This window comes from Oryzias latipes, chromosome 18 (genome assembly GCF_053564925.1).
Source record: "Oryzias latipes strain Hd-rR chromosome 18, Olatipes_Hd-rR_3.1".
NCBI classification, from domain to species: domain Eukaryota; kingdom Metazoa; phylum Chordata; class Actinopteri; order Beloniformes; family Adrianichthyidae; genus Oryzias; species Oryzias latipes.
The window spans coordinates 37,364,973-37,376,305 of record NC_136254.1 but is presented as its reverse complement, the minus strand read 5'-3'; the positions used below and the strand labels follow the sequence as shown (position 1 = coordinate 37,376,305).

Here is an 11,333-nt window from a genome sequence, read left to right as displayed (position 1 = left end):
TGTGGACCATTTCCCACTGGGGAATATTTACTTGTTATTATAGATGAGTATACACGTTACCCAGTCGTTGAAATTGTGAGGTCAACCTCAGCTAACACAGTCATTCCTGTCATGGACAAAGTGTTCTCGTTGTTCGGGATTCCTGCAGTTGTGAAAACTGATAACGGCCCACCATTTAATGGTGATCAGTTCTCCCAGTTTGCAACCTATCTCGGGTTTCATCATCATCGTACAACGCCACTTTGGCCCCAAGCCAATGCTGCAGCTGAAAGATTCATGCGCACGCTAGGAAAAGCCATAAGAGTGGCAAACTCACAAGGAATTCCCTGGAAACAACAGCTAAACATCTATCTACGAGAATATAGAGCTACACCTCACAGCACAACTCAGAGCTCTCCTGCCGAGCTCTTGTTTCAACGCCAGATGCGCACGAAGATACCTTCACTTCCTTCTTCCACAGGAAATAATTCGGACTGTAGAGTGAGAGCAAGAGATAGTGCGGCTAAAGCTAAGATGAAATCTTATGCAGATGTGCGGCGTCATGCTACACCACATGCTCTTGCTCCTGGTGACGTTGTGCTGCACAAGCAAACCAAGCATTGCAAGCTTACTACACCATATAATACCAGACCATACAAAGTGAAGGACATCAAAGGATCCATGATCACAGCCACCAGAAATGGACACTCTGTGACAAGGAACTCTTCGTTCTTCAAACGGATTACCCCACGGCTTCTGGAGATGCCACTTCATCCTGATGATGATGCCCCAGAGCCCGGTGAGAACCCTTCCATCACCTCATCACCACGCTACCCTAAAAGGAGCAACAGACATCCTCCTACTTACTTACAGGACTATACTTAGCACACAAATACATTTGTGTGGTGTAGTAACATCGAATGAAGACGAACAGAAATCAGAATGTTGTTCATTCCTGACTTAATTCAGTTTCTTTTTATTTTAATCACTGGCTGCATGGTTATATATTTAGGAACATAATTTCTTTCATTTGTCGGTTCAAAATTGTTTGTTGACTAGAATGCACACATGTTTAAGGTCACACATGTTAAAAAAAAAAAAAAAAAAAAAAAGAGCAATGTGGTGTTCACATTTGTGTGACATGTTTGGTGTGAAACTACCCCATCTAGTGGCAAAAAGAGATATATACTCAAACAGGTGTAAAACACCGGGAGACGGTTCTAGAGGGATGTAACGAGGCGTGTTCGGAAATAAAGCCGATACTTGGTTGCAGTCCGTTGTCCGGTTCTTTTTCTTTGAAGCATTACGGACATTACACTATCCATCCATCAATCATTCATCCAGCCATCCATCTATCCATCATCCATCCACCCATCATCTACCCATCATCCATCCATCATCCATTCATCCATCCACCCATCATCCATCCATCCATCCATCCATCATCCATCCATCCATCCATCCATCCATCCATCCATCCATCCATCCATCCATCCATCATCCATCCATCATCCATCCATCTCTCCATCATCCATTCATCCATCCACCCATCATCTATCCATCCATCCATCCATCCATCATCCACCCATCATCTATCCATCCATCCATCATCCATCCATTCATCCACCTATCATCCATCCATCCTTAATCCATCCATCCATCCTGTGACGTCATTTCCGGGTGAGCTATTCCCAGTGCTAGTCGTGTGTGACTGCTGTCCTCTTGTTTGGCATTAGCCTTACTACTATTGCTTACTCTAAGGGTTATCTGGGTTAATATTCACATCTAGTACCTTTTATTAGCGAATTCACCACTGTTAAACCGCTTGCTGTTCACTTTCTCATTTTGCTAAATAGACCACTTCTCTTTAGCTAAACACCGCTAGCCTCAGCTTAGAAGCTAGCATGGCCAACACTCCTTCTGCCTTTCCCCCTTTCTCCTGCTCCATGTGCCATATGTTTAGTGAGGATCCTGCCTCCTTTAGTGAAGATAGCGGTAGGTGTGTTAAGTGTAGTCTTGTGTTAGACTTGGAGGCCGGGCTGGAGCAGTTAGAAGTGCGGCTCCACACAGTGGAAGCTAAGCCGGCTAGCCAGGTTGTTACTCGTAGTGCGGGCCGCGCTGCCAGGGCTAACCCAGTTAGCACCCCAGAGCCTTTACAGCAGCCGGGAAACACACAGGGGTTTGTACCGGTTGGGAGGAAACATAGTGCTAAACGCAAAAACTTAGAGCACCCGAGACTCCACGTTAGTAATAGGTTCTCCCCCCTCAGCGACACACCCGCTGAACACTCAACTCTGGTTATAGGCTCTTCTGAAGTTAGAAACGTGGAGCTCCCAGCGGCTACTGTCAGGTGTTATCCGGGGGCCAGAGTTGGTGACATCGAGGGGAACCTTAGGATGTTAGCTCAGAGTAAGTCCAGGTTCCGTCGAGTCGTGATTCACGCAGGCGGTAATGATGCCCGACGGAGACAGTCAGAGGTGGTTAAGTTAAACGTAACTTCGGTGTGTAAACTGGCTAAGACGATGTCCGACACTGTAATTTTCTCTGGTCCCCTGCCGAACTTAGTCAATGATGAAATGTACAGCCGCTTTTCATCATTTAACCGCTGGCTTTCTAGATGGTGCCCAGAAAACGGCGTTGGTTTTGTGGATAACTGGAGCGCGTTTTGGGGGAAGCCCGGTCTCATGCGGAGAGACGGCGTCCATCCCACTCGGGACGGTGCCGCTCTTCTTTCTAGAAACATTTCTGCTAGCCTTAGTCTGTTAACCTGACAATCCAGAGACGAGACCCGGGCGCAGAACAGCAGTGTAAAACGCTCCTCTGAGCCTCCCTTAGGGTTAGTGCCGGTGCAAAACCCATGCAGGGAAAGTCAAGCAGGTCCTAGCTTTAGCTTATGTGCTGAAAGACAAATGAAAGGAGCGCGTCATAGAAACCTTAATGTGACAGACAGCAGTTCTCACAAGCAGAATTATGATGTCATTAAATGCGGTTTATTAAACATTCGATCCATTTCCTCCAAGTCCCTCTTAGTCAACGAGTTAATTACTGATAAAAACCTCAGTCTTTTAGCCTTAACAGAAACTTGGCTCCATCAGGATGACTATGTTAGATTGAATGAAGCAACCCCCCCCACTTATACTAACTATCAGAAATCCAGGATTTCAGGGAAAGGAGGGGGTTTGGCAGTAATATCACAGTCTAGCTTACTTCTCAGCCCTAAAGTGAAAAATGCTTATAATTCATTTGAAAGCATCATATTGTCTTTAAGTCACCCAAACAGGAAAACTCCAAAACCTGTTTTACTCATAATTATTTATCGCCCCCCCGGCCCATATTCAGAATTTTTAACTGAGTTTTCCGACTTCCTATCGACTATTGTTTTAGATTCTGATCAAATTATAGTATTAGGGGATTTTAATATTCATGTTGATGACCCCAGTGACTGCCTAGGAAAGGCTTTTGCAGCTTTATTAGATGATGTTGGTTTCACCCAAAGTGTGAATGAACCCACTCACTGTCATAAGCACACCCTGGACCTTGTTCTAACCCATGGGATAGAGATCAGCCAGCTGAGTGTCCTTCCTCTTAACCCCATCATTTCTGATCACTTTCTGATTACCTTCCAGCTTACACTGGAACATCCTTCTGCCCCAGTGAATAAGAAACAGCTTAGAAGAATCTTAACTGACCGTTCTGTGTCTGAGTTTAAACACACAGTTCAGCCAGTACTTAGTGATATTCTGAGAAAATACTCTGAGACCAGCTCCCATAGTATCAGTCCTAGTATAAATGACCACTTTGTTAATGATGCCTTACAAGCCCTCAGGAGTACACTCGATGTTGTTGCCCCCTTGAAACCTAAGTTCGTCTGACAAAACCGAGTAGCACCGTGGTTTAACGCTGAAACTCGTTCTCTTAAACGAGAAACCCGTAAGTTGGAAAGAGAATGGCGCCGCTCCGGTTCAGAGCAGTCTCTGGATATCTGGAAACATAGCCTATTAAATTATAAAAAAGCTCTGCGTAGAGCTAGAAGCCAGTACTATTCAACCTTAATATCAGAGAATGGAAACAATCCAAGATTTCTTTTTAGCACTATTGCTAGATTAACTCGCAGTCAGAGCTCAGTAGAACCACATGTTCCTGTTTCTCTCAGCTCTGATGATTTTCTTACATTTTTCGATAGTAAAATCTCAAATATTAGACATAAGTTAAATCAAGTTATTCCTATTATCAGCCCAGAACAGGCTGAAGTGGTAGAAATGGAGGCATCCATAGAAACCTCTGTAACATTAGACTGCTTCACTGCTGTGGATCAAGCGGAAATAACATCAGTTATTACGTCCTCCAAATCCTCAACGTGTCTGTTAGACCCAATTCCCACCAGACTTTTTAAAGAAACTTTTCCCCTAATTAATGATCCCATATTAACAATGATAAATGCCTCTCTGGAAACGGGTTACGTGCCACAGTCTTTTAAATATGCCGTTGTTAAACCTCTTCTGAAAAAGCCCAGTTTGGATCCTAGCATCTTGGCCAACTATAGACCGATATCAAACCTGCCCTTTATTTCTAAAATCCTAGAAAGAGTTGTAGTTAAGCAGCTTTACTGCCACCTACAGGACAACAGCCACTTTGAAGACTTTCAGTCGGGGTTTAGACCCCACCACAGTACGGAAACTGCACTAGTTAGAGTCTCTAATGACTTGTTATTGGCCTCAGAAAAGGGACTACTTTCTATTCTGGCCCTGTTGGACCTCAGTGCAGCCTTTGACACTATCGACCACGGTATTTTACTCCATAGATTAGAGCAGGACATAGGGATCAGAGGATCTGCTCTCCAGTGGTTTAAATCCTATCTGTCTGATAGGTATCAGTTCGTTAATGTAAATGGCCATTCCTCTCAGTGCACTCGAGTCAACTATGGAGTCCCACAGGGCTCAGTCTTAGGACCGATCCTGTTTACGCTTTATATGCTACCCCTAGGAAACATAATCAGGAAACACAGCATCAATTTTCATTGTTATGCCGACGATACGCAGTTGTATTTATCCATGAAGCCTGACCAGAATGACCAGATAGAGAAACTGAACGCCTGCATCAGAGACATCAAGACCTGGATGACAATTAATTACCTCCTCTTGAACCCAGAAAAAACTGAGGTCATTATACTAGGTCCTAAAAACCTCAGAGATGCTCTGTCTGCTCAGATAGTCTCCCTGGATGGTATAAGTATAGCCCCCAATTCCACAGTTACAAACCTTGGGTAACAAGGTTACTAACCTGTGATATTACTGCCAAACCACTGGAGATGGCGGCGGCGCGTACGGACGCAGCGGCTCACAGCTCTTGGATTGTCGAGTTACTTTTGCGTTTTTTGTGTTTCTTGTGCTGCTTTTTGTGCTCCTCTGCACACGTAAACTACCACTTTAGTCGTCAGAAGCTTTTGGACATCGGTCCTACATTGCACCTAACCGTAACGGAAGAGTTTTATGGAGTTATTTCAGTCTCAATAATCAGAAATGCACACAACTGGTTTTACAAATACACACTCTCCGATTCACAAATGTCATTTTATGCAAACGTGAAAAATAAATTCAGAAATACACACCCTGTGTTTCACAAACACACACATTGGGTTTCACAAATGCACACTAAATGTTTTACAAATGCACAATAAGTGTTTCTCACAAATGTGCACACTGTTTTTCACAAAAACATTTTAGAAATTCACAATAAATGTATCAGAAATGCACAGTAGGTGCTTCACAAACGTGATTTTTAGTTACACATGTGGTGTGAACTCACAGATCATTCGAATTGCAGAATGTGCATTCAAAATCCCGTTCTCGTTTGTGAATCTCCCCGTGTGTGTGAGAGAATTTTCTACGGTGAATATTGAGACTCATCTGACGGAGCGGGTCGACTAATGTCACCATTTGCTAGTGAATCTGTCAATCAAACTCATCGGCAAAGCAGGCGGGTTCGCTTTTAGCCAATCGAATGGCCCCTTACACTTTCTCTACGCTTTCTGCAGGTGGCAAAAGCCCCGCCCATGTTTGATTCTGGACCAGTCGGTCGTTAGCGTGTTAGCTTTAGCATGGCTTGTCGGTTTATTTGCCTTCGGTTGTCAAAATTTACTGGCTTGCGCAACTTTTCAGTGGACCTGGAAGCAAGGCAACAGTGGTTGAATGCAGTTGACATAGAATCCATCGAACTTTGTACTGGTCATGAGATTTAAAATGAATGTTTCACTCGGGATCGTTTGTATGTTATTCTCTTAGCTTTCATGCTAGCATCATTTCAACACTCAGACACGGTTCCCTTCGGTCTTGATCATCTGAAGGTGGAGGAGAAAAATCTTTAACTTCCACAGTAGGTTCTGTGGAGAAACTGGCATCACTTTGCTCCGTACCACGCAGTGGGACTACATTTCCTCAAGTTCATCTCACTGTCAATCACAGATACCCAATACACCTGCTCAGCCCGAAGTCAGTTTGCCAGACCTTAATTTTATTTTTTTAATAACTCAAATGTCATTGATTTTATATTGTAATATACATATACACCTCTTGGCCAGGTCACCCTTGCAAAAAAGATCCTCATCTCTCTGGGTTTTATAGCTGGTTAAATACTACACAACAAAAGATGGTCATAGAACAACAAAGTGCAAACATTCACCCTTTATTGCAGAGTAAAATTCAGAGAAAACATGGACAGATTAAAACATCAAAATTTAAGCAAATGTGGGATCTCTACTGATTTGAATTTTATTTAAACTGGAACTAATTTTCATAACTTCCTTACATACAATGAAGTCCCTTGAACAATACAGCAGTATTGATTTGAACTCTGTCTTACTCCCCTCAGTCTCTCTTCTTCTGTATGTAATTATGTCGCCTAAATTAAGTTCTAAACAAACGGGACAGTAAAGATGTAGGTCCACTCCCAAACGGTCTGAATTCCACAATGGATTGATGTCGTCTTGCAGTTCCAACATTTGTGGACCCAAAAGAGGACTGTCCCATACCGAGACATTAATCCCAGGATGAGGTTCAGCCATGGATCCACTCTCCTCCCATTCAATCTCTGGAACCAGCATACCCTGACAAAAAAAAAAAAAAGATACTGTTTATGAACAGCACTGTTTTTTTTTATGTTTTAGATTATGTAGGCACAGTGACCCACTAATAATGACTTATATTGTTTCTAGCAGGCAGACCTCATATCTCCATAACTGTTTATAATTTGCAAATAAGTGACTCTTAACAAAGTAGTGAGATTAGTACATATGATGGCTCATAATGCCATGCATTGTGATGCATTTTGAACTTGCAGATGTGCTATTCTTCCTACTTGATTTAAAAAACCAAAGAATTTAGGGAAATAGTTTGCACCACACAACAATAATACTTTTCATTCATTTTTGATGAAAATTCCTTGTAGTCATTATGATTTCATGATACTCTTCTTGATACTTTCCACATTAGTCAAACTGCACACAAATCAGTTGTCCAGTACAGTGAGATTAAATAAAGCAGGGTTTTTCAACCAGTGTGTGTGCCGCGGCACAATAGTGTGCCGTGGGAGATGGTCAAGTGTGCCGTGGGGAATTGCCCTACTTCACTGATCTAAAAACATTTCCCATCTCCAGGAAATCAGCTCTTTGTTCATCCAAACAGGCCCTGATAAAACACTGAGTAGTTAGGAATATGAAAGATCTTAAAATTACTTTTTCTTTGTGTTTATTTAATTCTATAAAATACATTTTGATAAGGTTGACGGTACCACGATTTAGCTGCAGCTACAACTGTGTAAGGAAAAGTCCCGCCCCTTTAACTGTCTCCGCCAATCATTCTTGAAGGCTTGATCACATGCCATCAGTCTGACCAATGAGAAGTGGTTAAAGTCTTCACTTCCTTGTTCTTAATTCTGCTGGTAAAGTCGCTCAGTTCTAACAAAAATACCAGCTAAAGCTCGTCTTTAGCGGTGTAACTTTCCACAGATTCCGGTGTCAGACCGTGGAACAAGTGAACAAAGGTTGAAAAACACTGAAATAAAGCATTTACCCGGGGATCAGAAACAGGGTTCTGGGTCAAGCCCAACTGCCACAGCTGATTTGGTGTCATGCTTTGCTCCGTCCTGATTGGATGGCTGTCCCACGCGTCACTAAAGACATCCAAACTGGCCTGAATGCGTGGTAGGAAAATATAGTGGCAGCAGAATACGTGATGTGACTGATATTGAGCAAGTCTTGGTCCTCAGGAGAGTGCAGGATGTTGTAATATAAACCAGTAACACTCACGAAGACATCACACCAGAGGGGCTCAATCCTGTATTTGGAAAAAAGCAAAAAGAAAAACTTTATTGTCAGATTTATTTTTAATACATCATTCACTTTTATGTATATATTAAAGCGTCTAAAACTAGGTTCAACTCACCGTTGATTGTGTGTGCTTCAATGAAGCTGTTTGTGTCAGTTCTACGTACTGTGAGCATTTACTCGGCTATGCCCGCATGTTCTCCTCCATGATCTCCTCTCACCCTGACAATAACATGAAAATCATGTCTCAAACACATAATTACAAATGCATCGGCAATACGGTACACATCAATTTAAAATGTAATGTTCTTATGTATGATGCCAATAAGTAGAATTTCTAGGTTAGATAAATTGCAGGAGTGGGTTACATGTATCACTGGGGAAAAAATTGAGGTGAGAGACTGAGGGGGGGGGGGTAAAATGTTATTCATGACGGGAAAGAGTTTTAGAGTTGCCTTTGTTTTCAGAGGAGTCTAAAAAAAGTTATTTTATTTTTGTACAAATAACCAAGTGCTTATCCTGCCTGATATGTGAATAAAAGATTTCTTTATGAATAACATGAATACCTCAGAGGAAAGCCATACACGTTCACAGCGTCACTGAAGAAGGCCAAGTGGGTTTCTGCACAGTTGTTGTCTGCTATCTTCAGGTACAAGATCTATGGAATACAAGTACAAATACTTTCAACTGACAGATATTTACAGGGGCAAAAATGCTAAATTCCCAATTGATTAAACAGTAATACAATAGGATGATAAAATATGAAATAGAATAGAATAGAAAGGCATTTAGGATATCACGCTTCAGCAATTCCTAGAGAATAAATAAAAACACGACAAACATGGATTAGATCATTTAGCTGTCTGAGATTAAATTACATAATTTTTTTTTTTTTTTTTTTTAACTTGTCCTGTCCAACACCTGGGCAGCCAGATGAGAGCTGAGGGCCTCTTGTGTTGGACATATTTTACTTTAACAAGAGGGGTTATTCATCTTCAGACAAACCAAAGGTATGTCTGAATAAACCCCTTTTGTAATTGAGGCCAAACTTTATTAATTTCAATCGTGTCTGAAAATCTTTGGTGTTGGACCGGACGGAAAAGGAAAGAGGGGAAGAAGACAGAGGGACGCTAGAGAGAGGGGGGGTAGGGGGTGATAATAGGAGGGGAAGGGGGGTAAGACCATGAAGCAGCATACAGAAACAAGTTTACTGGTTGTTAATCATTACGGTAAAGTTCAAATGTAGTACAAAAAGGGCGGGGCCTGTCCACACACACACTCAAATGTTATAAACACGCCTGCTAGCTGCAAAAATGTCCACCTGTCGACATGTACACAAAACAGATAGTGTTCACACACATACCTATGCCTTAAAACCAACTAGTGTGAAATATTTCATTCATTCAGTCATGCAAACTGTTAGTGCAAAGGTGAGCTAACACCAGTGCTCAGGTGAGTGTTTATGTTCTTCTAAAATGGATGGTGGAACGTGAAAAGAAGGAGGGAGAGTGCCCAGCCATCCCCACCCCAAAACCCCCACCGCACCAGCAGCGGCAGCCGGAATCCCCCCAACGCCACACGGGAACCGACAGGGAACAACCGCCGCCCGGGCGACCAAGCCCGCCACCCAGGCCAGGGCCAGCAGGGCCGCCGCAAGGCCCCCAGAGCCAGAGGCCAGGGAGGCACGGAGGGAAAGAGAGCGCCGCCCCAGCCCAGCCAGGAAAGCAGCCCCCCCGCCGCGCCGGGAGAACCCAACGCAGGGCTCCACCGGAGAAGGACGTCCACAGCCCCAAACGAGCACCCCACCACCACCCAGGAGTTCCGGGCATCCCCCCGCCCCAACCCCAGGTACGAGCCAGGACCCCCCAAGGGAGACCCGCTCCGCACTCCAGGCAGCCATCCGCCCGGCCCACGGTTGGTCCAGGGAGGAGCGAGGCAGGGGGCCCGCCGCCCCCGCCCAGGAGGGGGGAACCCCGGGGAAAAAAAGAGGGCCCACAAGGGGTGCTGTAAATATGGCCCGACCAGGCTCGGCCACAGTTGGAAATTTGGCGGGGCCCAGCACTCAGGAGCAAGGACGAGAACCCACCCCCCAGGGACCAGACACCCCCGGCTCAGATGTAATGTGAACCCCCCCACCGCGCGGAGAGAGCACCGCCGGGCCCAGGAAGCCGGCACCCCGGGGACACGGCCGCCGTTGCAAAGGGGCCCGTACCCCCCACCAGGGAAGAGGCAGGGGACAGATGGACCCAGGTCCCACCTTCCTTGCAAAATGTGTGTGCGTGTATGTGTGTTTGAGAGGGTGTGTGTGTGCATGTGTGTGTGTTTATGTTGGGATATATATATTGAGGGGGGAGGGGTGTGTGTACTAAGGGGGGTGCAGTTAAAATTGGCGGGTAGGTCACTAAGGGGACATCTCCTGATTACTCACAGTGACGTCCCCTCACCCTCCCCACCAAGGGGCCCTAAATGTCTAAGGTGCGGTTAAAATTGGCGGGTAGGGTGCTAGGAGGACATCCGCTGCTTGCTGGCAGTGATGTCCAAGCACCCCCCCTACCAAGGGCCCTACATGTCTAAGGTGCAAATAAAACCGAAAGAGGGGGGGCCCACTCCATACGGCAACCATAGGAGGGGGGCCACTGCCTAGTAAACCCCCCCCCCCAAGGCTCATCGCAGGCTAAGCCCCCCACCCCCTCACCCTATTTTGAGGTTATCTGAGGAAGGGGGTAAGTTGGGGACAGCTGATAGACTGTCCCCTGGTGGTCAATCAGCTGTCCCCCCCCCCCCCCCCCCCCACCCAGCAAGGGGGCCAGGCCCACCCAGCCCAGGGGCCCCACCCCCGGAGGCGCCGACACCCCAGGCCCAGCACCACCCCCCCCACACAGAGAGAGAGGAGCCAGAAAGCGCTGGCCCCCCCCGGAGCAAGCCCAGGCCCCCACCCCCAAACGCCGGCCCTAGAAGAGCTCTGGTCAGGCCTTGACGGGGCCGAGGCAGCCAACCGGCCGGGGAAACCGCCGATGGCCTCAGCGGAGACCCC

The 11,333-nt window shown here is 45.4% G+C and overlaps 1 long non-coding RNA gene across 1 annotated transcript; it reads right to left on the bottom strand.

The window, feature by feature from the left end:
* Window positions 1-6,644: 6,644 nt before the first annotated feature.
* LOC144987471 (uncharacterized) lies at window positions 6,645-10,064 on the bottom strand. The gene is made up of 4 exons (XR_013651362.1): window positions 8,866-10,064; window positions 8,418-8,521; window positions 8,046-8,309; window positions 6,645-7,081 (listed from the first exon to the last, which is right to left on the bottom strand). It is a non-coding gene; the product is annotated as an uncharacterized LOC144987471 (long non-coding RNA).
* Window positions 10,065-11,333: the final 1,269 nt, after the last annotated feature.